Source organism: Mytilus galloprovincialis, chromosome 5 (genome assembly GCF_965363235.1).
Source record: "Mytilus galloprovincialis chromosome 5, xbMytGall1.hap1.1, whole genome shotgun sequence".
Lineage (NCBI taxonomy): Eukaryota > Metazoa > Mollusca > Bivalvia > Mytilida > Mytilidae > Mytilus > Mytilus galloprovincialis.
This window is the reverse complement of record NC_134842.1, coordinates 98,534,713-98,544,088: the sequence shown is the minus strand read 5'-3', so window position 1 is coordinate 98,544,088 and position 9,376 is coordinate 98,534,713.

The following is a 9,376-nucleotide window of genomic DNA, read 5'->3' as shown; positions in this document are numbered from 1 at the left end:
GCTAATGACTAGGATATACTTTTGTCCTCTCTCGGTTTCGGGTAGTTCTCCCAATATATCAATAGCAACTGCATAGGAGCCCTTTGCCGTTTATTCGGACCTTTTCTCTTGGCAGAGATTACACAACCGGCTATATAGGCTACTATGTCATATCGTACACCAGGCCAGTAGAACGTATCTTTGATTCTAGATTGCGTTTTCTTGATGACAAGCTTTAAGGTGGCCTGACGTCTTGTTATCATGGCACTGCTGAAGTATTCGACGTCTTTCTGTGAGGGGCACTATCACTCTACTTTTGTTGTTGTCTCTGTGCACTTTGCAAAGTACTCCATCCTGAATCTGCAGGTCATCAAACTGCGACCATAAGCTTTTAACAACATAATTGTACTCTCCTAGATTTTTCAAGTTAGGCTTGTGCCCATCTTGTACCCACTGTCTTACAATTTTCAAATTTTTGTCATTGTCTTGAAGATGTTTGAGGATATTTCTGTGTCGTCCTTCTTGTCTCTTTCACATTCATCGGGCTTTGATGACACTGTCTGTACAAGTTGTTGTGCCTTCCAATCAGAGCTATATCCACACTGTCTACAAGGTATCCTACTTAACGCATCTGCATTCTGGTGCTGACTTCCTGGTCTGTGTTTAATTTTCATGTCATATGTACTCAACACCTCAAGCCATCTTGCTAATTGTCCCTCTGCGTTTTTAAAGTTTAACAACCATTGCAATGAGCTGTGGTCCGTTCGAACGATGAATGCTCGGCCAAACAGAAAATGACGAAAACATTTGACAAAGTGTACTACTGATAAGATTTCCTTTCTAGTGACACAATATTTCCGTTCTGTTTTTGATAATGTTCTGCTTCCAAAAGCAATGACTCTCTCTTTACCATCAATTTCCTGTGATAGCACAGCTCCGATAGCGTTATTACTTGCGTCAGTGTCTAGGATGAATGGTCTAGATAAGTCTGGATGTGCAAGAATGGGTGCTTTAGTTAGTTTTCCTTTCAAGGCTTGAAAAGCTTCCTGATATTCTTCTGTCCATAAGTATTTTCGTCCTTTTTCTGTTAGTTGATGGAGACATTTGGCGATTTTTGCAAAATGTTCTATGTACCTCCGGTAATATACACAGAGACCCAAGAACGTAATTCGCTCGCATCTACTGGAATGGGCCAATCCTTTATGCTCTTTATCTTTTTTGGACCCGTGGCTACACCTTCCGCAGTGACGACATGTCCAAGAAAGTTAAATTTCTTTGAAAATAGTGTGCACTTCTTGGGTTTGAGCTTTAGGCCAGCTCCCTTTAGTCGATCAAAAACCGATCGCAGATTTTCGAGCATTTCCTCAAACGATTTTCCAACCACAATTATATCGTCTAGATGAACTAGACATATACTCCACTGCAGTCCCGCCAATACTCTCTCCATTAATCTTTCAAATGTTGCTGGTGACAGGCAAGGCCGAATGGCATCTGTAGAAATTGAAACAGTCCCCGTCGGCTGGCAAATGCAGTTTTCGGCCGATCTTTCTCTGCCATTTCCACCTGCCAGTATCCCGAACAAAGGTCTAAAGTAGAGAATCATTTATTTCCGGACAATTGCTCCAATGAGTCGTCGATGCGGGTAATGGATATGCGTCTTTTACTGTTAAATCGTGGATCTTGCGATAATCAACGCAAAAGCGTGAAGTACCATCCTTTTTTCTTTACCAGTACTATTCCAGACGACCATGGACCGTCGGCTGGCTCAATTTCTCCGCGTTCCAGCATGTCATCGATATGCCTATCGACTTCTTTCCGCATATAAATAGGTGTGCGGCGAGGCGTTTGTTTTACTGGTGCATTATTTCCTGTATTTATGATGTGGTGCACCAAATTAGTTCTACCTAAGTCCTTGTCGGATGCTGCAAAAAGATCTTTGTATTCATTGAGAAGATTTTCAACTCCACGTTTTTGCTCCGGGCAAAGATTTTCGCTGCAATTACTCAGTAATTTTTGCAACTCAATTCTTAGGTTCTGATCCTTATGTATATTAGAAATATTTTTGTCGTCGCTTATCACGTCCTGGATAGGGCTTATATTTCCTACAATTGTCCCAGCTCTTATTATCTTCACTACATTCGATACATTCATAAAACGCAGTGGTACGGTTTCTGAGGCTTTAACCAAAGTTCTTGCCATTAAGGCACTGTCCCTTGCTACAAATTTGTCACAAGTTTCAATGATTCCTAAGCCTACTTCATTCTTTGTTGACGGATATTCGTTAATGTGACCCCGGACCAAAGCTTCTGTACCTGGCTGTATGCATGTATCTTCACCTACTGACATTCTATAGCAACCAAGCTGTCCAGTGAAGTTCAGTGGTATCACGTGGTTATTGCAAACCATATGTTCTTCTTGTTCATTAATCAGACATCTATTTTTCTTGAGAAAATCTAAACCAATTATACCGTCTAAAGCAAGATCCGCTACCACTGCCTCTGCTGAATATACGTTTTGATTAATCCAAATGTGAAATTTACCTTTTCCTTTAACGTTTAGTGCAGTGTCGTTTGCTGACATAATAGTTTGAACCACTTGATTGAAGTTTGGCATCTCTTCCTTCTCAAACTATTGAATAATTTATTTGATATAAGAGTGACCGTGGCGCCTGTGTCAACGAGAAAACTGGCCTTTATATTTCCTATAGCTACGTCTATATATGCCCCTGCTTCTTTCGTAGAGTTATTTTGAACATTCAGCTTGATTTGCTTTCTCCGCTGTTTTCTTGTTTTAGAATGCACTGGCCTTGCAGAGCCATTCTAATGGTTCATGTATTGACCGTTCCCATTTCCGCCTTGCTTTCGTAGCCTGCATTCTCGCTAAAAATATCCATATTTACCACAATTGTAACATTGCTGTTTCCGTTTCCATTCCGGATCGGCAGTGTTTCTTTGTCCGCTGTTTTTAAATTCATTTAACTCCATTCGAAGTGATTCTAATTGCTTAGTAAACGAATCCATCATTTCTGTAAACTTATCGTCCTTAGATAATTCTTCTGTAATATTATCTACATGCGTAGCCCGCATCTGAGGTTTTACAAAATCTTGTCTTTTCTCTGCTTTGTATAACGCCTCAAGTTCGACAGCTAAACAGATTGCTTGGTTTAAGTTTTTGGCGTCTGGATTGTTTAATTTTTATCCTCATCTCACTATCGTGCAATGCATATAAGAAATAATCCTTTGTTTCTTTTACTTCAGTGGGTGTTAGTCGGTATGCTCTGTTTACTAATCGCCGTATAGTTTGTCCTAGTTCTGGCAAGGTTTCACTTCCGCGCTGGTGTAACTCCTTTGATTGAACTCTGTATAGTTCGTTCTGATTTGGCGGAGCAAAACGCTCTTCTAATGAATTCACTAAGGTTCATAATTCATTTTCTTATCAGTTGGTAAATCGCTGATGACAATCTGTGCGTGCCCGCGAAGGGCAGCGGCAAGGTAAAGCCCCTGTTCATATTCGTCCCAATTATTGATGATAGCACATGCTTCAAAGTGCGATTTAAAATCAACCCACTCACCAGACCAATCATGATTGGCCAGTTTGATTTCTCTTCTCGTATTTTGTCCAGGCGTGCGTACTTTTTCCTGGTTATTGACAGCCTGTTTTGCATTCCTTTGGCTAGGTCTTAAGATAGGAGAAATCTCCACTGAACCTCCGCTACTGGTATCGGGCGTAGCGCTAGTTGTTTTGTAATGCCCTTGCTTAGAACGGGCTCCCTGTTCATGCTCACTTGCGTAAGGTCCAAACAATGTTGGAGCATTATCAGCTCGTTGAAGCTGTGTTTGGACTGTGCGCTCTGTGACATCGCCGAAATCCGTGCGCCTCGTCTGAACAATACCAGAATCTGTCAGGTTTCTAGGTTGCTCTTTTGGGGTAGAGTATTGTGGTGTCAAAAACCAAGGATTTTGAGTTTGTTTCAACTACTCTATCTTTTGCTTTACATCTTCCTCTTACGTACTCATATGCTGTTGTAAATCGTCCATGTTTAATCAAGTATCGATGCACCAATATCCCACCGCTGCCACCAAAATTATGTCACGTACTCGGGGTAGTGACTTCTAGGTATCGTACCAAAGTTTACCCCTGGATATTGCTAGCTGCACCATTTCTTATATTTTTATCTTTAATTTGTTAACTTCTGCGTACCTATTGCAGGAGTATTAAAGTTGTATTTACGCACCGGGTAATAGGTGCATAGGCGACTGTGCGGAAATACTTGACTTTTTAGGCAGTGCACAGGCTGAATAAGCCAGATAGTGCACAGGATAGCGGTGCACAGGATAGTAGCGCATAGGTAGAAATTGGCAAGGTTTGGAATAGTGCACAGGTTAGCACTGTTTGTTGCTTAACACAATGTCTATTCAAAGACAGCAACACGTCCCAAAATTGTTATTGTGTGTCAGAGGCAAAAGTTAACAAATTAAAGATAAAAATATAAGAAACGGTGCAGCTTTTAATATCCATGGGTAAACTTTGGTACGATACCCATAAGTCACTACCCCGAGTACGTGACACTATGTCATATGTTTTTTTTTTTGCATTTCTGTGTGGCAGTTTACATAGGGTGAGATTCAGAGACATTTTTATCTCTTTTCTACAGCAAAATAAACAAATCATCAAATTGAGAATGGAAATGGGAAATGTGTCAATGAGACAACAACACGACCATAGAAAAGACAACAGCAGAAGGTCACCAACAGGTCTTCATTGTAGCGAGATATTCCCGCACCCGGAAGTGTCCTACTGCTGGCCCCTAAACAAATATATACTAGTTCAGTGATAATGAACGCCATACTAAACTCCAAAATGTACACAAGAAACTATAATTAAAAATAATACAAGACTAACAAAGGCCAGAGGCTCCTGATTTGGGACAGGCGCAAAAATTCGGCGGGGTTAAACATGTTTATGAGATCTCAACCCTCCCCCTATACTTCTAGCCAATGTAGAAAAGTAAAAATAAAATCAGTCCATTTCAATTTATTTTTTATGGTAAAATTTCATAAAACGAAAATTCCTCGAATGATGTTATTGTCTTGGCATGGCAACGAAAAAAGGTGACGTCACAAATATGTTTCCGTAAACAAAAATTCAACTGTAAAAACTGGGCGTTTTAAAGATTCTTGTACTCCTCAGAACGATTTAAATTATATTGGAAGAAAATATATTAGTGAAAAATGCAATTGAAAAAAAATCACTGAATTATATAATATTACTAATATTATCAAAGTTGGGTAAAACGGTGCAACCAAAACAGTATCGTAACTATAGGGCGTTAACGGTTAACAAAATTACCGAATTTGTCCTATTAGAAATAATTCATGGCAGCCGTAGTAGGGACTTTCAAATGTTCGGAAGAGGCTTAAAGTTTGGTAGTTGCACTGATACGCTTGTTTATCGCTATTTTGTGCATTTTTTTTTTTTTTTGATAATTTTTCATATCATGCTACTCGCTTGAGATGGAAAATTATCGCTAAAACCAAGCAGGCACGTGGCGTTGCTAACGAAATTGACATGAAATTGGCAACGTCGTCATAGGGAAAATAGAGATACACATATTATCATTGGTGCTCTCAACTCGATTGCCTTTCTCGCTTTCGCCGTCCCTGCTCAAGCGAGAAATTCAATCTCGTTGAGATGATCAACGATAATCTATAATTACAATTTGACTGTCTGTGGTACTCGTTTAACATGTTGTTAGAACATTGAAATATTATCGGTAAGTTTAAGTAATGTGTTTGTTACCTAAACTTATCAGTTTAGTAATAGTATCAGTTTAGTAATAGTAAGTAATTACTCGGACTTCTCTTGAACTGAATTTTAGTGTGCATATTGTTATGCGTTAACTTTTCTACATTGGCTAGAGGTATGAGGAGAGGGTTGAGATCTTATAAACATGTTTAACCTCACCGCAATTTTGCGCCTGTCCTTAGTCAGGAGTCTTTGACAATGCTAGTCTTGTATGATTTTTAATTTTAGCTTCTTGTGTATAATTCGGAGTTTAGTATGACGTCCATTATCACTGTACTAGTATACATATTTTAAGGGGCCAGCTGAAGGACGCTTACGGGTGCGGGAGTTTCTCGCTACATTGAAGACCCATTGGTGGCCTTCTGCCATTGTCTGCTCTATGGTCGGGTTGTTGTCGCTTTTACACATTCCCCATTTCCTTTCTCAATTTGATAGATTTATTCATAAGTAATCAAGTAATATATTTACTTTGAATAAGTGAACATAGTACTAGATATATGTTTAGATTGAATGTGTAAATTGTAGTGTCTTAATATATCATTGTTTATATTAGAATTCATAATTTGACCGAAACTATGTAACCTCTATACATTGCAAGGATGCAAATGTACATATATAAGATATATTGTCATTTCAATCCTGATAATTTATTCTTTTTATCACCAGGTACAGATGGGTGCGGTCCTAACCTTGACAAAAGTTAACTCAGAGTTAACTTGTTGACTGCTCTTTAAGTTAACTTGAGAATGTTTAATCAGACCAGCAAGTTAACTTCGTCTACGGTGGACCAGACCTACGGTCCGCTTTTTTATGACTGCAGCAGACCTATCGACGGGTCTGCTCCAGACCAGATCTGTGGACAAGTCTGCTTTTGATCAGTCCTGAGGACAGGTTTACCCCAGACCATACCTGTGGACAGGTCTGCTTCTTACCAGACCTGTGGACAAGTCTGCTATTGATCAGACCTGGGGACACGTCTGCTTATAAAATGTTATCGTTTTTGCGACTTTTCATATCAGACTTGAGCTTTATTAAAATATGTATAAACAACATTCGCATTGTTCTTCCCCAGAAGACCTCTGATAGCATTTTTTTTTTGCTCGATATACTCTGCTAGACATTATTCATAACAGCACAATTCTTTTTTTTTTGTTATTCTATATATTCTTATATACATTAGTCAATTACATAGAGCTATCATATTTTTAAAATATTTTTCATTAGAATGATAAAAAGGTTATCCAACGCATTGGAACAACATTCTTATATCATGGGATATCTACATCTTTGTCGACGTTACTTCGTTCCTCGTTTTTTACCAGTCTCTTCCTAAATTTTACTTTATGCATTTATACATGCATGGATATTTCATTGTTATTCTACTTTTTTGGATTTACTATTCTTTTTCCGCAGAATATTCTAACGAAAATTGTACAGTTGTACAGTGTCCGTATATGTACGATGTGGTAAAATTACCAACAATCTCGTCAAATTCGTCAGATTTGTCGAGAGATTTATGCACTTGAATGAAATAGTTGTCACTTGACGTTAAACTACAAACAAAATCAACCAACCGACATAATAGATTAACAGTATACTATTCCAAGAAAAGAACCTCATATACATTTTTTATTAAAAAGCACAAATGAATTCAGACATGTCAGTGTTGGTTCATTTTTGTACATGTACTTGGATGATGCGGTCTAATAGTTTTGTTTTACACACCCTAGTGACTGTTCAATATTATGAATACAGAAATCTAGATGAAACGCCGACATTCTCAATTTATGGGGGGAAATTTTGCATTAATTGTTTTCCTTATTGCTTATACATTTGCCGTCCTACTAACATGTTCACAGGAGTGTCAGGAGAAGACATAAAGGCGCCATCCCAACAGCGGTTATTTATTTTATACATTGAATTCAGACATCAAAAATATGGCTGATTTACTACATGTATGCGAATATAATATATATAGATTTTTAAATTAAAGTGCACAAACATTTGTTGTTATTGTATTGCAATATTGCTGTCCATTGTATTGTACATTGAATCCTATCACATAAAAATATGGCTGATTTACTATGCGGGTATGCATGGTATATAGATTAACAAATTAAAGTGCACATATGGTCAGTTTTGGTCAATGCGGTCAAATCATTTTGTTGTACAAATTCTAGTCATGTGTTTAAATGAATTAAACTATTGCTGATTGTGGCTGCATAGCTCAAGGATGTATAACTAACAGGAACGTATACAACTAACATCAAATATACTTCTTTTTAAAGATATACATAATAAAGTGCAAATATGGTTGAATTTGATAGGTATTGGAATATATATTCAGTGCCCGTTATCATTGTAACCAAGATCGTTTTTATAATTGATAGATTGTCAGATCACAGATAAGTTTGTGTTACAAGCAACGTTTTATGCGTACTTAATTTTCAAATATTTGTATTTAATACTGTTTATAAAACGGACGTATTAATTTTACTGTATTTTCGATGTTTATACTACGGAACAAAGATATTAAAAATATTTTAAAAAAAATCGATTTAGAGCGGTCCTGGTTACAAGTTAATTTAGTGTTGAGCAGACCAGTCAAAAGTTAACTTGGGAACAGGTCTGGTTTTGATCGGATTTGTCAAAGCAAAAGTTAACTTATGTTAACTTTGTGGCAGGACTGGTTTCGAAGTTAACTTATGTTAACTTTATGACAGGACTGGTTCAGCAGTTAACTTATGTTAACTTATGACAGGACTGGTTCGAAGTTAACTTATATCAATAGCGGACCTGTTTCCAAGTTAACTTTTTGGAAGACATAAAAACAGTCGTAGGACCAAGTCTCCTTTTCAAGTTAACTAGATTTTTGTCCTAGGACTGGTCAGAGCAGTCCAAAATCCGGTCACAGGTTAACTTTGACCAGTCCAAATGACTCGAGCTAACTTGCTGTACAGGTTAGTACTGCACACATCTGTAGGTTATTGTAAGCTTTCAATAAAATAATGGATGATACAGCAAATATGCTTTTAATTTATTGTAAAAAAACAAGATAATGCACCAAAACATTAAAAATACATCAATGTGTTTTTCCTTGTCTATAGCTACATGCTGTATTAGGCATAAAAAAAGGCAGCAGTAGTATACCGCTGTTCGAAATTCATAAATCAATTGAGAGAAAAACAAGTCCTGTTTTCAAACTAAAACTGAGGGAAACACATCAAATACTACACTGCTAATTTTGCATAGGTACTTTTTCTGTACAAAAAGTCTGTAGTACTGGAAAATTACTTTTAAAATATAGTACTTTTTTAGTACTTTAAATTTATTGTAATATTTAAGTACTTTTTTTTTACAGTACTTGATTTGTACTTCAAATTTTAAGTACTCAATTTGTACTTTAGTTGTGTAGTACTAAATGTGTACCTCAAATATTAGGTACTCATTTTGTACCTTTATTTTGAAGGGCTTGATATGTACTTAAATTTTAAGTACAAATCAAGTACTGTAAAAAACAGGTACCTAAATATTACAATAGTAGTAGTGTAGGCAGTCTTTCCCCTCTGATGAATGGATAATTGATTTTTTT